At 40.5% G+C, this 20,481-nt stretch overlaps 1 protein-coding gene and 1 pseudogene across 5 annotated transcripts in view; one reads left to right on the top strand and one right to left on the bottom strand.

Annotated features, from left to right (window-relative positions):
• PALLD (palladin, cytoskeletal associated protein) overlaps positions 1–20,481 on the bottom strand; it is a 422,012-nt gene that overhangs the window by 310,449 nt on the left and 91,082 nt on the right. The window lies entirely within an intron of this gene.
• LOC117086109 lies at positions 14,342–20,404 on the top strand (annotated as a pseudogene).

Genomic DNA, 20,481 nt, shown 5'->3' with positions numbered 1-20,481 from the left:
CAAGCCCATTAACTACATTTTTAGCATGGGGCTGTGGTGGTTCATGGCTTGGAGTCAGCTGATTTTGCTCTGTTCCATGTCAGCAGGTTGTGCGTTTGTCCACTAGTCTTAAACATTTACATCGTGAGTCAGGAAAATGCATGGACCAATTTGCACAAATTCGTCACTACTATTGGAAGAGCTTAAAGTGCAGACTTTACTGACCACTGGCTAGGAGAACTATATTTTTCATTGGTGATAACCACTCTAGTGACAGTTAAATCTGATGTTTTAGAAAACCTTCAGGAGACTAGGTTTGGGGTGGATCCACACTGATGAATTTCATCCTTTTAAGGAATTCACCAGCAATAAGAAGATACAGAAGTGTCAGTCCAACCCTCAAACATTGTGCATGTAAGATAACCTGGAACTCGTCATAAATACAGACTCCCCCATCACTATCTTCCTCCAGCTGTTAAGGATCCGTAGATCTGAGTTGGTTCTACTGAAAGATTTCCCACCACAGTATAAGAAATAATTGATCACCAAACTTCTCTAACTACAGTTATCAGCCCAACCTGAGTCACAATTCTTTCCAGACCAGGCAACCAAAGAGGCCCCTAACTGGCTATCCCCACAACAGCAGTGACATCATCTTCATGTGCAGGTTGGATAGCTCAGTTCCCTGTTTAAAACAGCTAAGTGGCTGCCCATTTCAGTTAGATTAAAAGCAAAAGTCACTTAAGTGCCAACCAAATGACCTGACTGCTGCTTCCTTCTCCAGCTTCTGCCAGCTCCCTTCCACATTCCAGTCCACTGGGTTTCATTCAGCTCCTGATCCATATCAACCCCTTTCACACTTAGATGGCCTTTGCACCAGTTCCTATCCATCCTCCAAGTCACCAAGTTATCTCGCTTCAGAAACTCTTCCTCCTTAGACTCTGCTTTCCTACTGCTTATCAAAGATGTATGTGTCTTTGTAAAAAGTGGATCTCCTGCTGAAAGGTGGCCTCTGTGAGCATGTTCCTATCCAAGCTCAGTGCCTGATACAGACCTGGCCCATCGTGGAGACTCAGAAAAGATGGAGCCATCAGGCCTCGACATGGCTCGGCATCCACATCCTTTAAAACTACACATCACATGTTAAACAGCCAGATCTGATGGATGTTGAGCGTGATAGAAATTATCACTGCCTTCTAGAAGCCTGAAAGTGAATCTAAGAGAGAGGATCCATGTGGAAGAAAAAATGTACTGTACAGGGATTTATATGGACCTAATTGATGATGCCAGTGAGGAGCTGAGCAGGAGGGAAGCTTGTGAATAAGTAAATACATATTTGATAGCAGTCAGTATTTTTCTTGGAAGGACTCATTCTTGTGGCTGGGCAGCGGTGACAGGTGGCATTTCTGATCCCTAATGTCATCTAAGAGCTTCAGACTGTGATGGAATAAGTACAGCCTCCATGCTATGCACAGCCACCCTACTTGAAAGTGATTTCTGCATTTCCTCCTAATACTTGATTATAACTGACCTTTCAAAGCCCTTTCTTTTTTACAATGAAAGGGGTTAAATAGAGACTAAGATGGGTGTGTAACAAAAATTGTTTAGATGCCTTGATGCATTATTGTGGTGGTTTACCTGTAAGAGTATGGTCCTTACAACCCTAGAAAGTCAGCAGCTGGAGATGATCATGCCCAAAGCTTCTCTACCCAGATCCTCCCCGAAGTTGAGATTAGCTGGCACAGAGAAGATTTACATGAGAGAGTTTATGCTATCTCCAGGAACATAGCATGGAGTCTGAATATATAATAAAACCACAGAAATCTATAGGTCTTTATAAATGCCAAATTATATGATTATTACATATAACTACATTGTTATTTCATTCACTTATCTCAGTTATCATCTGAGGCAGATATGAGCTCCTTTCTACAGAAAAGGAAACTGAGGCTTAGAGTATAAGCGACTTGGTTGAGATCATCCAGTCAATAAACCAATCAGAGGTGCTAGGACTGGAAGTTACCTCTCACTTTGTAGTGGCCTCTTATTCCACTTCCCTGTTCTCATTGGTGTTACTTTATTTTCTTTCCTAAGAAAAATACAGAACTGGCCGGGCGCGGTGGCTCAAGCCTGTAATCCCAGCACTTTGGGAGGCCGAGACGGGTGGATCACGAGGTCAGGAGATCGAGACCATCCTGGCTAACACAGTGAAACCCCATCTCTACTAAAAAATACAAAAAAAAAAAAAAAAAAAAAAAAGAAAAATACAGAACTCTACTGATGATTTCTTTGCAAAGCAATAGCAGGGACTTTAAAATCCTATTTAAACATCTCTCTTTCTCTTTCCAAAACTCAACTACTTACAGTATTTATTTCTGTAGGTGGAAGAAAATCAGGTTCTGGGGTAACTGGTGGAGGGAGCTTCATAACTACACTTCCTGATGGTTCATTTTCTTTCCTCTTACAGTTTTCAGTAATCATCATCATAATATTTGTCATTTATTGAGAACATTTGTTATTGAGATGCCAGACTTTACATATAGCATTTAAGTCTCATAGTAAGCCTTGCATGGTTGGTTTTCTAAGTCTCCTCATTTTATAGAATTGGACACTGAAGTTCGAAGGAGTTGGGCAATTTACTGAAATGCACATGAAAAGTAAGTGAGGGCCCAGGATTCAGACCCAGGGAGTCTGACTCTGCCTATAGTCTTTACTCTTCATCCCCTCATTATACTCTCTTTAATTCTAATGATTGCATAAGGTTGCAGATAATCTTCCTACCGCTTGACTGGCCCCTAGTCTTGTTCTGGTGACCCAGGAGCTGCAAAGGTGGTGAATCTGCAAGCATGGAAACCCATCTCCATACCTCATCCCCCACAATGGACTGCTTGCTTCTAAGAAATCAGCTTATCAGGACCAGGCAGGTTCTAGGATTATGGAAGGAGAAGAAGACTTTTTTTTTCTTGGTGTCTATATCATTTAGTTTAGGCTTAGCTGCACACAGCACCTACCCTACTCCATTCCACAACTAAAACCAAAACACCAAAATGAGAGACTTATGGATTAAACTAGGCAGACATTTATTTCTCTATCATATAAAATAAATGCAGAGTTGGGCTATTTGGGCCTGTTATGGCAGCCTCATGATTGTCAAATTCTTTCTCTTTGGCTTTTTAGTATGTTGCCTCCTTTCTAAAATGGATGCTTGAATGCCAGCCATGATGTCCCGATTCCAGCCAGCAAGAAAGAAGGAGCAGGAAGCAAGTGCATGTGTCAATTAACTGTCTTTTAAGCTGCTCACAGCACTTATGCTCGCATCTCCATGGTGGCCTGGACCCATAAAACGGACATACCTAGCAGTAAGAGAGTCATGCCTGGTCAAGACTTAGGGGCTCTATTACTTGAGGTATGAGGGGAAAGCTGGCCTTGGGGTAAGCAGCAGCAATCCTGCCGGTCTCCATTCTGGAATCTCTTATGACATCATGGTAGTCATTCCCCAAACTTTAAGGTCTTAGGAATTGCCTGGGAAGCTTGTTAAAAATTCAGATTCCTGGAGCCACTGTTACAGATTCCTTTTTAGCAGACTTGGGATGGGGCCTGGGAATCCTCATTTTTCTCAAGCACCCTACCTGCTCATTTCATTGATTTTGATGCAAATGGTTAGGGATTCGCCTCCCACTTGAGAAATACCATATGGGATTCCAATCAGAAACCAGGAGTAGAGAGGCCGAGGTATGAGAAAACCTGGTAAACTCAGGTAAGAAAATAAATTCCATCTGTTTCTCCCCTAGCGAAATTATATACATGATCTGGCCTGCTTCTGTAGTATCCACAGTGGAGTTCCCTGACTGAAAGAAGGGCAACTAAATTCTCCTTTGTCACTAAAGAGGATGAAGTCAACAAAATAGTCTTTTAATTTGATGAGATACTCTACTCTAATTTTTTTTATATTTTTAGAATATAGGATCCCTTCTTTAAAATTTTTCTAATATAGATCTTCTTATCCTTAAGACCCAAAATGAGAAAAGGTTTAAGCGTCTCCAAAGATGCATACAGCCACTCAAATTCCTTCTGTGTGTGATTCAAAATAAAACAACTTAGAGTTAAAGAGAAGATAGCATGGGGAGTACTCAAAATGAAGGCAGGATAGCTCTGATGACAGATTTTTTGTCACAAAATTAAAGTTGACTCCTTGAAAAAACCCAGTTTAAACTCAAGGCCAAAAGAAGTATGTAAAACATAGGCAAAAAATACTGTGGCAATCATCAAAACCCAAGGATGGTTTAAAAAAGGAAAAAGAAAAAAATGGGAACACTGTCATCCCTTCTTTAACAATCACATCATAAATAAGCTTTCCCAGCTAGCAACAAACTCCTTTCATCTATAACTTAAAGGCAAAGACCTCATAAATTGACTGGGGTATTCTTCCTCTGTGTGACTACAAGGCAGATTATTTAAAACTGAAGGCTCCTACTGATATGTTTTTTAGAAGGAGTCACTGCTGGGATTCGGACTGGTTGCCATTCATTGCTTTGGTGAGTAATATCTCAAAGATAATGCAGGAGAAATCACAAGCACTCCCCTTGGCTGGGGAGGCAGCAAAGTAGCCTTTCAGATGTCATGTCAAACCTCTCTGAGATGGGTGCTGAGGATCCCTTGCTGGAGCTGGCAAGGTGTGGGGACACATGCTTTTGATTATCTAAAGAGAATGAGTATAAAAACAAAACCTAATCCAAGAAGGAATGTAAATCCTGTCTCTTTGTGCCCTGTTGAAATGTAATGTCAGTACTTAAGAATTCCTTTTGCCACTAAATGGACTCGGGCCAGATACTGACATTTAGAGCCCAAGTTCTGTTATTTTCCTTGTGAAACTGTAAGGAGAAATGTCTTCATGATTACCAAAAGTATGTGTGGATAGATGGTAATGAAGATAAATCATTTTTCCCTTGCCTGATACCCGAGCCCTTTGTGGTATATGCCACAATGTAGCTTTTACAAAAATCATTTTTATTTATATGCTGTTTGGGACAGAAAGTGTGTGAAACTGAAGCATGAATGTGATTTCTATTCTTAGTGCCTTTTATATGAATTTTTTAATGTAATGCTTTATAAAGTTTTTTTTTTTTAACTTAGCATCTTTCCCAGGAATGAGAGCAAAAGTACTCCAAAAATGCATTGCAAGAAATATGAGCCCTGTATACAGCAGTTTATTCCCTTAGCCTATGTCTTTAATCATGTAACCCTAATCAATGAACCTCTTAATATCCATGCACTGGGGCTTATTGGCTCCAGCTATCCCTCATATTCAAGGAATCTTGCTGCCATTGTGTTTTAAATACCCACAGCCTATTGGCAATCTTGCTGCTGTTGCTTTTTATTCACAGACTTGGTCTTGGATATTCAAATAGCTTATTGAAATGGCACCGTCCCACAGTGATGTGGTTTACCGTGCAGGGCTGGGGAGGAACGCATGCTTTTGGAAAGAAGAGAGGTCTTTGTTATTAGGACTGATTTCATTTCATTGTACTTTTGGCTCCCTTTTCAGCATTAGGTTCTTTTCCTGTGATTTTTTTTTTTTAAATAGTTCATAGAGAAAAATATGCCCAAGTTAGTGGATGGTCTAGGGACCCAACTCCATCTGGCAGTTTACATGAGCAATGAGAGTCCTCTATGTGAAAGCAAAGGCAAAATGATGCCATCTAATAAACACTTGTAAAAGTATGTATGATACATATATATATATATTTTTTTTTTTTTTTTTTACCAGTGTCCTATTTGTTTATTGCTGCTTTATGGTTTTTCAAATTGGAGAGAGCTATTTCAAACATGTATGATACACATAAGAGCAATTTCCAGATACAAAGAAATCTTTGGCAAAAAAACATTGACCAGGCCAGCCAGTGTGGCTGCTCTCTCCCTCTCTTGATCTGGGAGCTGTTGTTCTGGGCACAAGGGTCTCCCTCGCGCAGCACGGTCACTGACGTAAGCCTTCCTTTAATTTATTACTATTATTATTTTAAAAATATGAGTACCAGAGTCCACAGTGTCTTTTTAAAAAAATAATACAATCCAGGACCTTTTAGAAAAAATGGTTAAGACCAGTAGAGTGCTCACATGATAGAGAAAAAAGACAAGAGGCAGGAATCCAGCCAAGAGGAAAACACACTTTTCATTTTCTTCCTGAGACTGGAGATTCTCTGCTAAAATGAAGGCGCCATCCACAAAGTTACATCTGATGGACATTACTTATGACGTGACTTAAGCAGAGAAAGAACAGTCGAAACCAAATTCTCCAGCCTTTAAATGAATTCCCAGCTACAAACCAGAAGAATAACACTATTAGGTCTGGAGGGCAGCAGGATATGGAGCTCTGCGACTCAGATTTCTTTTCACGATGTTGGCATGACTTTGTAGGATCTATGTATTATTTATGTGGCACCACTACCACGTTTTAAAATAATCTTTGGACATACGCCCATGAATTAGTTTAATCGAATTCTCCCATTTTTATCCATAATGAGTTCTAGTCTTTGCAGCCAGCAAGACTTGGGGCACACTCTATGTCTCCTGGAAGTCTTGGGGTAATCCCAGAGGTTCATTATTTCTAATTACTTCATATCTAAATGTGTAGTCCTGAGCTCATTGCACAAACCAGCCAAAGGAGGTAGGATTCCTCTCTCCACTACTTTCCCCTCAAGTATAAATATGTTTGTTTCACAACTGAGCCCTTATAGCCAAAACCAAAATCTGCATCCATTTCTGGCATTGTTATCTGGAATACAAGATGCAACACAATTAATTGCAGAGAGTGTTGACACATTTCCAAAAGATGAGGAGAAGATGAGATGGACAGGTAAAGATTGAGGCCGAGGATGGTCTGTAGGTGAGGTGAATTCTGAAAAGAATTACGGTACATGCTGTTTGATGCAGTATGGCTGTCAGAAATACATACACCTCAGTCAAGATGTTTATTTCAGTGGTATTTTGGTGTCTCTATTCATGTTGAGCATGAAACTGGGGTGAACAATTCATTTGGGTTTGTCTTGGACTTTCTTGGTTTCAGCACTGAATGTCCTGCATCCCAGTAAACCCCTCAGTCCAAGGTGAACCAGGATGGTTGGTCACCCTACAAGGCACCTAGACATAGGTATCTGAGATATCTAAATGTGTGTGATACATTTCAAAGGGTGACATTAGAAACTCAGTTTTTCTGTCATGCCACCTCCCAGAATATTTTCATTTTTCTCCACTAGTTACCGAAGGAAGTTGATAGGGGAAAAGGTATTCAGGAAGCAGAAACTTCAGCCCTATGCTGGAAAGGTGAATTCTTGATGATGAAAGCCTAGTAGTTCTGAATCCAGTGAGGGCATAGTCCAGAAGGCTTTTTGAATTCCAGGGTTTCAGAAACATGGATCCTCCAATATAAGCATTCATTTTCCTCCACACTCCCTTCTAAGGAGCATTCTGCACTGCCCTGTTTGCCTCCAGGGCCCTGGGAGAAGATTTTCAGGAAGTTTAGCTCTAAGCGCAGCATGAGCCCCTCAACTCTATCCCTAAACAGTTTCTAGTAAAACAGGAAAAAAAACTTTATAGATATTTTTGGTGACACATCTCTGTTTCTCTTGGATGGGTCACTGTGTTGAGACAGAATTTGAGGCAGTTGCAAGGCAGTCTGGTTTAATTCACCTTACGTTTGGGGGCAAATGTCCCAGATTTTCAACCTAAAGAACAATGCACAGCTACACGTTAGATAAAATTGCCCCAGAATGCAGCCAAAGAAAACTTTCAGCATTGTTCAGCTCCTCGACAGATTGGAGCAAGGGAGTTGGGGCTCAACTTGACATAAGCCTTCATGGTTCTTGGAGTGATCATCCATGAATCACACACAGCTTTGATTAGTTGTGGCAGAGAGGCCACCTTGTACCCATGGAGAGAAGAACTTCATGACTGTATGATCTTCCTCTGTCTACAGATAGGGAATCTGACAGAATAGAAGTGACCGGGCTGCTGGCTGCCATTCCTGAAGCCAACTCTAAAGACGCATGGAGGTGAGAGGGAAGATGTTGAAGCCAGAGTTACTGTAAAAACTAAGAGAAATGCTTGGAGAGCCAGAAGGTGGTTGGATCATGATGTTTGTGTAAAAGTGCTGGCCCCGAATGGAAGCTGACCTCTAGAGGAGGGCCGGGATTGGGAGCATGAGTTATCTCTGCCCCTTTGGTCTTGTGCCAGACTGCCACTGAATGGCTGTTAAAGAGCACCCGGTGATGCAGAAACTTCTGTTCCGTGAGAGACTGATAAGGAAATGCTCCGAGTGTCTGGCCAGCTGCGTGCATTGCCTTCCCCAGCATCCCTCCACACACAACCTTCGATGAAGTCCCCAGGGGCAGGGTCACCTGTGTGGGGAATGGGGCAATGCCCTACATGAAGTAATTGAGCCCGGAGAGTAGCACCTGAGCATCTCAGCCTTGAAATGGCCCTCTGGGAAGGGGACAGACGGAGGCCCTGGCTTCTAGCCCTCACTCCAGTGATCCTTAATCAACCAAGGAAATGAATCAGGAGCTCTGAGACTGCCAAGGAGAATAAAGAGAAAGACTCCTGGTGGAAAACTATCTGAGATGCAACATAGTTGATGGGCCAGGAAGATTAAAATAAGCATATCAAATATTATCAAAGAGTTGAGGGAAGATAGTGAGACATGAAGCAGCAATAGGAAGTTACGAAGAACCAATTGGAGATACTAAGTAGAAAAATATATGCGTTGGAACAAATATAAATGGATCGAATGACAGATTGGACATAGACAAAAAATGAATTAGCAAGTAGGAAGACTGGGATGCAGAACTAGCTCTAAAGGAATCTGGAGGGGATATAAGGAAAGGGGATTTGTAAAAGAAAACTAAGCACTGTGGAGGACAACATCTGCATTGATATAGAAGCAATCCCAAAAGAAAAGAAGAGAATACATAGGATGACATTTTTGAAGAAATAGTAACAGAGAATTTCCCAGAATTAAGGAAGCATGCAGAAACCTCAGATTCAGAAGGTTCTGAGCTGTATGAGATGCGTCTTAGGTCCCACATTGCATCCACACAGGAGCCCACCTTTTACTCCAGCCATCACAACTCCCTGCAAGGATATCTTGAGAGCGCACATCCACTAAGCTGCCCTCAGCACCTCTTGTGTTCTGCCCCTAGGCCTCTCTGATACTCCCACACGAAGGCATCCAGAACCCCACTCAGCAAACAAGCATGCACAGCCAGAGTGCTGGTGACATCCCACAGAGCAGCCCTTGTCCAATGTGGGGTCAGTGACTGAGGGATCAATGCCCTTTTCTTTCATCTGTTGGTTGGACAATTCTGAAGAACAATGTACAGGTGTCCTGGAGGGGTCGCAGCAGGAACGGGCCTAGTCATCCACCTGGAGAACCTCTTTTTTTTTTTTTTGGTAACAGCTTTCACCCCTGTTTTCTTATCTCCCCCTCCTCCATTCCTGTCTCCTGGGATCACTGCTTGACGAGTGGAACTGCTAAACCAACATCAGCAACTCTCTAAGGTCACACTTCTTGTTATAGGAACAAATAAACCCCTATTGACGTAAGCCACTGTAAATTGGGCTGCCTATTATTCACAGGTAAACATAATTCTGGCTAATATGTATCTTGATCCGAGCCACAGTATCTGAATGAAGGAAGTTTGAGTCCTGCTGCTGAAATTCAGGACAAGTCCAGATCCCCCAATTTTATGGAGAGGTAATGCTCTTAAGGCCTTGGAGAGAATTCTACTCAGCTCAGCAGGATACAGGAAGGAAGTGGGGTGGGGGGTGTTGAAACATGAACTGGAAGAAACTCTGGGTGCCTCAGGGGGATGTCCCCTTCTTCGTGGAAAACTGCAATGATTCCAGTGAGACAAAACTTGGTAAGGCAAAAAGATAGTTATAGCTTTTCCCCTTCCTCATCTTCTATGATCCCATGCCTGTTTCACTGATCAGAATCGTAGTACCAAAAAAAAATGAAAGATACCAAAAAATGCCAGAGTGATTCATAGAAGTTGGGGTATAGAAAAATCCAAGCAAATGAAAAACCAAAACAGCAGCAGCAACAGCAGCAGCAGCAACAGAAACAACAGCAATAATAACAAATAGCTCTGGATATCGGAGACGGATTAAGAGAAAAGACAGTTTGTGGGTAGGAAGAAGAAAAATATCTAATGAGGCTTTCTAAAGAGGTTTTGATGCATGTTACATGATGTATTAATTCCTCTTCTAGCTGCTTCAAGAAACTTCAATAAACACATTATGTATTGCAAGAATTTTGGATATGGATTAATGTTTCTTTGGGAAGTAATGTCATATTGATGTAGGTCATGAAGTCTCAGTGTCATGAAGACCAACACTATAATATGTCCTGAAAATTATATCATTTAAAAGGAGACTAAAATCATCTTGAGATGCAAATGGGGGGGCGCATTGGATGAGCTCATTGGCAGGGCTTGCCATGGGCAGGCTTCAGATTCATGCCTCTGAGAAATGGCAGACCACTTTAGTTATAAAGCATGGAGTTACTCAAGGAATGGGCTCCTATTTGCTCAAGCATCTCTCTTTCTGCACCACATATTTATAGGTTATCAGTGCTGCTCCCAGTGGGACCCTGCTCTACAGCCACAGCGATTGTTTAACTAAATAGGTGGACCAACCAAGGTATCTTCTTTGGAATTGTAAAAACGGGACCCACTGAACAAGAGCCAGCTTTTTAAGTGGTGGCATCTATAAAATGCAAACTTGTGAGCAGCTGGTAGCCATATTTCCAGCGCTTTGGACTGCAGGAACACAGTAAGATTGGCAGCAAAGACAGGGAGGCAGGCGGCAGAATCCTAACTGTGTAGAGTGCCTTGTTACCATTTGTTTCTGAGGCCTGGTTTCTGAACCCTGTCCTTCAGTTCTCTTACCATAATACTCTTTTATTTTTGCTTATGCTAGCTCAAGTGGATTTTCATTTCCTTGCAGCCATTTTTTTCCCCCCAGAAAACACTCACAAATAATTAGCATTATGGAGGAACAGAATAATAGCCTCCCGACTACTTGGCTATCAAATTACCTTAGCTCTGCTGGTCTCCAACAAATTACTTCAACTTTCTCTTTCCTCAATTGTTAAATGGAGATCAGGTTTGTTGTAATAATCAAAAGTGCCAATAACACAGGTAAAGCACTCAGAACAGTGTCTGGCTCTCAATAAATATTATCTGTTATAAGTATTATGGATATATAACTATCAAAGCCTGGAATACAAGGGTCTGCTGTAGTTGATTATTCAATTCTTACAGAAAAAAAGCTCACACCAAGTGCCAGGTTTGACAAAATTACAAGAGTCCGAATAGCGATCAACCAGGTACACCTCCGGTTACTGCGTGTTTTGTACTTCCCAGTTCCCTCTGCCATTGTTTATTTTTAATAAACTACATTAAAAGTGTGGTGGGAATGAAAGAGGAGACAGGCAGATGCTCCAAAGAATATGAGGGAGGGAATCTGCTTTCGTTATCATCCTAAATTTATTTCTGCAGATATGACTTGTCATCTGCACTGCCTCTTCTTCCTTTCACTTCCTCTCTTGTGCTGTTCATATTGTACCTTTTCTCAACTTCCTTGCAAGCACCTACATATAATGTTCCCCTCTCAACTCCTATCCCCGTCTCCCAGCCCCGGTGCCTTTCGTCTTTTAGGTTCTTAGCATAGGTTAGTGAAACACATACAAAATATGATTTTACGTTTCTCCCTCATCTTAAAGAAAAATGGCTGGCCTTTCTTGCATCTTGTTACAACTTAAAGTTTGGAACTGAATGTTATGAGCAAGAGAAAATCTCAGCTTGTGCCTCAAGGTGGCTCCTCTGATTTCACGAAGGCCTCGGGGCCATGTGGGTTTTGCTGGCCCTCAGTGTATGCATTGGTGTTCCCACCCCAGGCTCTGAGGAGGATGGCAGTAAGGATTCAAAAGGAACACTGGACTGCTGGGGTGTTCAGCCACCAAGCTCTTGTCGTTTTTGAGAACACGTAGTGTATATGAGAAAACTGACTCTGAGGAAATTTGATTTTTTTTTTTTTTTTTTTTTTTTGAGACTGAGTCTCGCTCTGTCCCCCAGGCTGGAGTGCAGTGGCGCGATCTCAGCTCACTGCAAGCTCCGCCTCCTGGATTCACGCCATTCTCCTGCCTCAGCCTCCTGAGTAGCTGGGACTACAGGCGCCCGCCACCACGCCCAGCTAATTTTTTGTATTTTTAGTAGAGACAGGGTTTCACCGTGTGAGCAAGGATGATCTCGATCTCCTGACCTTGTGATCCACCCGCCTCGGCCTCCCAAAGTGCTGGGATTACAGGCGTGAGCCACCGCTCCCAGCCAGGAAGCTTGATCTTAAGTGAAGGGCACTGCTTCAACTCCAGCGGACGCAGGGCAATAGGGCGTAGCTGAGCTGTGGTCCTGGGTGGTCAGGGTCTGAAAGCAGCAGCCACTACTGGCACTATAATAAATTACAGGCACAAAGAGGAAAGTACAAACAACAATAACGAAATGTCCAAAAATCACACATAAGGATGCTCAACTTCCCTGATAATCAAAGAAACACAAATTAAAACAACCGTAAGTTTCTGTTTTTGCCTGCCACACTAGTAAAGATTAAAACAACTTCTAATTCACTTTATAGGCAAGGACACAGAGAAAGAGGACTACTTATAGGAATATAAGTTAATACAAGCTTTACAGAAGGTACTTTAGCAATGATTGTAGAAATTTAAAATATAGCTGCCCTTTAATGAAAAAAAGAGATTTCTAGAAATTTGTCCTTAAAAAAATTAGGCAAACTCTTAAAAAAAAGAAAAAAGAAAAAAAAACCCAAGGTATAAAAACCTATATTGACGTTGGCACAGCCCAAGTCGGCACACCAAAATACAACCAGTGAATTCTTCTGGTGGCAAGAATTCCTTCAATATATAATATCTTTTACACTGCTTAAAAATTTTTGTGAGGAGAAAACCATTTTATGTCTATTTATTTTGGGCGGGTACTGGTAGAGGTGATAGCACGGGTGGTAGCAGCTACAGAGACTGGATAGAACAAACATGCCAACTGCTGGTCCCCAGATGCACCAAGCCCAGTGTGTCCAGACAGCTCTGCAGAGCCCACGTTCAGTCCAGGCTCCCTTGCCCAGTCTGTGAGTCATTCCCTGGATCCTACTGACCAACACCGATCACAGTCCTCACATTTCCTTGCTTCAACATGGGCCTGTCTTCTAATGTCTTATATGCTGGTCCCAAACAGCCAGCTGTATGGCAATCACTGGTGGAGGCATTTTTTTCATGCTTAATTCTTTGAGATTTTTAGATCACTCATTGGAGACTAGGTTAGATACTCAGTAGCTGGACATGAACTTAACAGCAGTTTTTGGAGGCTTTTGACTTTATTTAGAATCACCTAGAAAACTTTTCACAAACACAGAAGTTCTATCCCTAGAGATTCTATCTAGTTGGTCCAGGGTGGGGTCTAGGCATGGGTATTTTTTTTTTTAATGCCCCACATGAATTTAATGGGCAGCCAGGCTTGAGAACCACTGTTCCAAAGGCTAAAAACATAGGATCCAAGTCAGAGCACCGGGAGATTGATTAATTGGTTAGAATGACTTGAAGTGACCACCAGAAACATTACATTTAGAGCTCAGTTAATTACCCCCTTGGTCATGCTCTGAACTGGAAGGGGAGTTTGTATTTGATATTCCAAAGAAGGCATCAGAGTACAAAGACTTTGACAAACAAAAAAGCAAACTCACTTTGTGGTGTTTTTCCTTTCTCCAGTTAACCAGAGTGGTGGCTGGAAGATCAAATATCCTTTGACCAATGTAATAGTATATCTTAACTTGCAGAAACAATAGAGCTTTACAGAAAACTGTATCAGTTGAGAACTTTGTTTCTTACCCTCTATTTAACACACTGAATAGGACTGAGTCTGCCAGGCATTCTCTCAGAAGCTCATTAGGCCTGTGTCGGAATTTTGGATGAGTCACCACCAATGGCATTGTTAGGTAGCAAGCATTTCCCCAGTGGGATCCTTTCCAGTCACTGACAGCAGGAATTCTCAGAGACATGCACTTTATGTAACTTTCTTGCTATTAAATCCCATGCACTATTAATATTCATATTGCAACATAACAAACTTAAGCTCTATGGACATATGCTCTTTGTGTCTTCCAAATTCTCTGTATGCCTCAATCAAGCGTTGTTAGTCTGGTAATGTAACTATGCTCTAATTGTTATGTCTAGAGATGTTCAAATTCAGGCACTGTTATATCATTTTTGCAGATTGTTTGGCTGATTGTTAAACTGGCCATGTTACGTGTTCCACGTATAAGATTTTATGAGATTTTTCTGGGTGTTGTGTGTTTCATAGATAAATTGAGACATTTCCTTTGGTTGGCTACATTTCTTGCTTAAAGTAGAACTGAGAAACATAAAGATAATGGATATATGGTTTACTCTTGGTCCCTACAGCTGTCCTTGATCCAGAGGAAAATTTGGCTTGTGATGAATCTCAAGTGTCTTTTTGTCCTTCTTGGTTTGTGTGACACTACTGATGTTACTGTCTAACCCCTCAGCTTCTGTAGAATTTGTCAGGCTTGTTTATTTTCTTTCCTTTCTTGTTTCTCACTGCAGCTCTCATGAATTACTTTCCTAAGGCAGAGTTTTCAGAGTTATTTTCAATTACTACATGAGAAGAAGTCTAATAATGTGCAGTAGTTTTTTCCAGATTATGTTTCATGATTAATACCATGAGATATTTCTGGATATAAAAGGGATTTATACTCAAGTATGTTTGGGAAATGCTGCAGACTCTATCTCTCTACTTAGAGATTTATGAAGCACATTCATGTATATCCATTCACTGAGATGCCTGCAATTTTTTAAAAAGAACTATTTAATTTTTGTTTCATCCGAAGTTTTCCAAACCACTTTTACTATGGAACCTTTTTGCATCCTGTGAGGATGGCAAATGTGGAAAGAATGCACAAGTTCAACTTTTACTAGCTGTGTAACATTGGGCATGTTACTTAATTTTTTTGAACCTTACTTGCCTCATTTGTAATGAAGAGAATAACACCTATCCCTACCACCTTGCAAAAATGCATTGTAATGTGAGGGCTACTACGAAAATAACAAGAAACATCCCAAACGAAACGTAATGAACACATTTAAGCAGCTGTGCCTAACACAGAACAAGCTGCACTTTTCAGAATTTTGAAAAATAGGTCTTTCCTGAAGTTATTGATGAATGGTAATAAAATGTCATTGATAAAATTATACATTCATAATTAACTGGACACATTTTCATCTGTATAACATTTGATCACTCTTCTGCAAGTCTACTAAGAAGCACATCAACAGCCTTAAAGTACTTTGTGATATAAAGTTTACAATATAAAGATTTTTAGATGAACAAAAAAACTGCTGTATGTTTTCTCAGAAAAATAAATCCTGAGACACTTTTAGTTGTAACTTAGGTCAAGAATATTTAACTGGTCTATTAAAATGTTGATAAACTTGGAAGTTTTGATGGCATTGGGTTGCTTACGCTCTTTAAAAGATTCTCCATTGTCAGTCCATAAATTAGAGATGAATGTGTATTCGATAGAAACAATTTCTATTTACAGTGGTTAATCCATGACTGGGGTATCACTGTGTAGTTTTAACACATTCAGGGCCAGGTATGATGGCTCACATTATAATCCCAGCACTTTGGGAGGCCAAGGTTGGAGGATCTCTTGAGCTTGGGAGTTCAAGACCAGACTGGGCAACAAATCAAGACCTTGTCTCTGCATTTTTTTTTTTTAATTAGCTGGGCATGGTGGTGCATGCCTGTAGTCCCACCTACTCAGGAGGCTGAGGTGGGAGGACTGCTTGAGCCTGGGAGGTCGAGGCTGCAGTGAGCCATGATCATGCCACTGCACTCCAGCCTGAGTGACAGAGTGAGACCTTGTCTCTTTCTCTCTCTCTATGTATATTCAAGTTGGTATGTTTCTTCCCAAAGCTGTCCTCCAGAAACCATGTTTTTCTGCAGTTCTGTGGGTACTAATAGTCTCTTGCTTTTAAGGTAATTTATATTTCAATTTTCCTAATAACATCCGAAATGGCTAAAACAGAGTCTGGAAATGAGTACAACAAAGACAAGCTCAGGATACTCTGAGCAACACAGCTAGAGTTAAGTCCGCTGAACACAGGCAAATCCCATTGTACCCTCATACATGGCAATATTTCTCCATGGGTTCCCTTCCCTCTTGACTTCATCTAATTAATGGAACTTCGCTCAAAGTTCACATACAGAGTCTTTTGTATTCCCTGTTTCTCTGGGTTCCCTAGACCTGAACACATTTCTCTTTTGCCAGTTGTCACACTGGGTGATATTTGTTGATTTACTTGTTAACCACTCTCCCTGGACTCTAAGGTCCTGGAGTTCAGAGTCTATGTCTTAACCAGTGTTTGTTTCTAGTGTTTAACCCTTAGTAGACATTCAACAAATGGTGGAATGGCTGGGTGAATAAGTGGCCTCCAAAGTGCCTGGCAAGTACATAACTCTCTTTTGACAGATATCTGTCCATTCCAAAATCTCACCCTGAAGGGTTTTTGATGCTTAGTTGCCATGCTTTGGACCTTGTGACTCTGTACTCTTGCCCTGACTGGCCAGACCAACTGTCTGACTCAAACATTAATATCCACAGACTCACCAGGAGTCACAAGAGTGCTCTATGCTGGAGGGTGGTTGCCCGGCCCTATTATCCCCTCCTGTCTTGGTTAGATTGAGTGGTTAGAAAATAGAGAGGCTCTGGAAGTTGGCCCTTAGAAGACAGAAGTTATGCCATGGAAAACCAAGTAGAGGGAAGGTAGATTAAGAGGTAGGAGGAAATCATGAAGAGATAGAAAAGTAGAGATGAGTAGTCATGAGCTCATTAATACGCTCATGCTTTTGGATCTCTGTGCTTTTGGATCTCAAAAAGCTACTCTTGGCCCCTGGAGCCCCTGAACTATTCTTTTCCAGCAAGGAATGAATTCCCATTTCTCCAAATCAAGTTGTGCAATTGCTGACACTTTGCTTTCTTTGATATCTCCTGTGTCCTTGCATTCAAATTCTATTATTTAAGCTAACCTGGGCATGTTAGATTATCAGACAATGTATTTTTATTCTTTTTTTAAAAATTTAATACAGATCAGGAAGCAGAGGGTTGGATCTATTCAAAGAGAGGAATGGGAGTTTGATTTGGCTTTGTGCATGTGAATTTTCTCTAGCGTAAACCCAAAGTTCCAAGGCAGGTTTGTCAATGTGGTCCTGAATCAGGAATGGGTGGTGGTGATAGTGGCAGTGGTAGAGGGTGGTTCTTTCTAACAGGCTATTCATGGCATTCTACACATTGAAGTTTATGAATCATTGCTTTCTGATGATATACAAACTGAGCTAATGCCTTAGAGGTCTTCTGGACTAAAGATGACCAAAATGACCACTCATGAATCTTATTCACCTGGGGGCCATTTGTGCACAAGCTGTTCTGCTCTAAAACAAGGCATTCAGTCTCCTGGGATGGGAGAGATGCCTCTTTCCCTCTATGTGTAATCTGTTGTGCCTATAGAAACATATTTAATGGATTAACAAATTTCTCAAAAAGCTAGGAATTTTGGACCTATGTTATAACTAGCTAAGATTATTTTTTTTTTAAAAAAAGAAGAGCCTAAGGCAAATCCAAACTTGCAGAAGAAAAAACACGGAGACACAAGGAAATAGCAATAAATCATTGATTTCTTAATATCCTTGCATCATATTATGTTAAAGACAGCTCACTGGCAAGCCTGGACGTTCCCCTCTCTCCCCAGGCAAAGTCGACATTGCACCATAGATATCACAGCCGTCTTTAGGAGTTACCTTTTTCTTTTTAAGGAAGACACTCTGGCAAGTATTCTAGAATACTCCCATCATTCTCTCCTGAGATGACTAGAAGTCTTTTAGTCTCTTGTGTCCTGTTGGTAACTGCTTGCAGGTTAGACTTTCTTTGCATCCTCTCTTTAATCATGATGCTACCCCCAATATAAAACTATTCTGATTTTTGAACAAAATATACTGAAATGGTTCTGATTACTCAATCATCATTATATTTAATTATGTTAAGGCATTATTTAAGAAATCCTGAGAAACTCTGGGTTCATGTTTTTCCTAAAGTTCTGGTCAGAGATTGCAATTAAAATAGAGGAATAAAAAACAAGACCTCAACTAAAAGCTAAAAATGGTATATATGATTTACAAGCAGAGGTTCTCAAATATTTTCATTTATTTATTGTTTTAAAAAGATGAGTTTAAAGAGGGAAGGTAATTTAAGCTTGAGAAGTCATAGAAATTGATTTGAGCAGCAGCTATAATTTTTTATTATGAAAGTAAAACATTTTGCTTAAAAGGGGGAGAGGAATAGAGTAAAAATACACAAGATTTGTAAGTAGAAGTCCTCTGTCCTTTTAGTCTAATCCCCCAAAATAGCCACTAGGAATGGTACAACATGTAACTGTTGAAAAATTTGTATAAATATAATATATAAACTAAATTGTGGCCAAACTATTAATACACACAGTTTATATATGTATACACCCACACAGTTTAGTGTGTATGTATATATGTGTGTATACACATGTGTATGTGTGTGTATAATACACACACATATTTGAAAAAGTCTAAAACAGTGCATGTGTATATATACATGTGTGTATACATGCATGTGTGTGTATATCATACACATGTGTATATATACACACATGCACTGTTTTAAACTACTTTTTCAAATTGAAATACAACTTGGATATATTTCATGGTGACATACATAGAAAGATTTAACTTATTCTTTTTATTTAAAAAATTTCTGTAGACACAGGGTCTGGCTCTATTGCCCAGGCAGGAGTGCAATGGCTATTCACCGATGCAGTCACAGTGTACTACAACCTTGAACTCATGGCCTCAAGTGATCCTCTTGCCTCGGCCTCTGGAGTAGCTAAGACTACAGGTGTGTGTCACCATGCCTGGCTAACTTGCTCTTTTTAATAACTGCATAGCATATTGTATTGTAGATATCCATTATTACTTGCACTATTCCTCTACTTATGGCACTTCCATTTTTTCATCTGTTACAAACAATGCTTCATGGAATATTTTTGTACAAAATGTTTTGTTTGTCTGTGATAGTCTATCTGTAACAGTGAATTAGTAGAAATGGAAGTGTTGGATCCAAGGATGTTTAATTCTCAATTTTGGTAGATGCTGCCAACTTGTCCTTCAAATAGATGATTAGAATTTTGACTTTCACCATAAGGGTGTACTGAGGAGTATTTATAGTAAGCCAATTTATTGTCAGCCTCAAATCTTCTCACTTGTATGGTCTTCCTCCAAGGCCCTGCATAAGCCGTTAAAATGTGTAGACGTTTCTAATGTTTTTGTAAAATTAGCAAAAGTAAGACATTTCAACCACAATTGGTTATGACTACCATCTCTTAACTCTGAATTCTTCATGGTTACACGTAACCCTTACTTGCCACATGGATTTGGAGTGGCTATTGGCTGTTTTGTGGATCAGGCTTGGAGAAGTTGAGTTGGGATATGTTATTTTAACAGAATTTTATAAAGACCTTTTAGAAAGTTTCAATATAATAAGGAATTACAGACCCTTGATGTCAACATATAGGAAGAATTTTTTTGTCATCTTTAAAATTATTTATTAAAGAAATAAAATTCAGATTGAGAGTCAGTGAAATACAAAACCAAGTGGTGGGATCTATGGAATTATTTTGATATACAGAAGTGAATTGTGATTTTGCCGTTGCTGTATGCTGGTGTTGGAAGACCCTCCCTGCTTTGGAGTTACCAACAGTGTGAATCAAGAAAGCCAAACTTCAGGCCCTGGTCCAGATAGGGGGCGAGGGTACAGCTTGCAAAACAAAGGTGGAACCTAGAGAGTTACAGCAGATGACAGAAAGCTTCAGAGTTCTCTAACAAAACTGTCTGTGAATAATATAGCTGGTATTAAAGAGGTGAAGATGGGACAGTTTTTCATTTCAGCAATCCCAAAGTCTAACCTCTTTCTGCCCCAACATCTTTGCAATTACCTCTGCTCCTCTCTCTAGTCCGTCTCTCTCTGCTAACACCTTTGCAGTTACCAGTCATGCAGAAGCCAAACCAATCACACAAATGCTTCCTGGAATATTAAGTCAGCTTGGTGCTGACAGCTTAACAAGCTCAGGAAGTTAGCCAAACAGTTCCCATGGCAAGTCTTGAATAGAAAAGCACCAAACCCAGAAGACAATGAGGAGGAGCAGGATGTTTCAGATCTTGTAGAATATTTTGATGAGGCATCGAAGAATGAAGTGAACTAAAATTTTTTCTGGTGTTTGGAGACTGTCATGGACTGGATTTAACAAATAAGCCAGTGGTTCCAAAATGTTGCAGATAC

Source organism: Trachypithecus francoisi, unplaced genomic scaffold (assembly GCF_009764315.1).
Source record: "Trachypithecus francoisi isolate TF-2019V2 unplaced genomic scaffold, Tfra_2.0 Lachesis_group1, whole genome shotgun sequence".
Lineage (NCBI taxonomy): Eukaryota > Metazoa > Chordata > Mammalia > Primates > Cercopithecidae > Trachypithecus > Trachypithecus francoisi.
The sequence above is the reverse complement of the archived record's forward strand: the minus strand, read 5'-3'. Positions and strand labels throughout refer to the sequence as shown.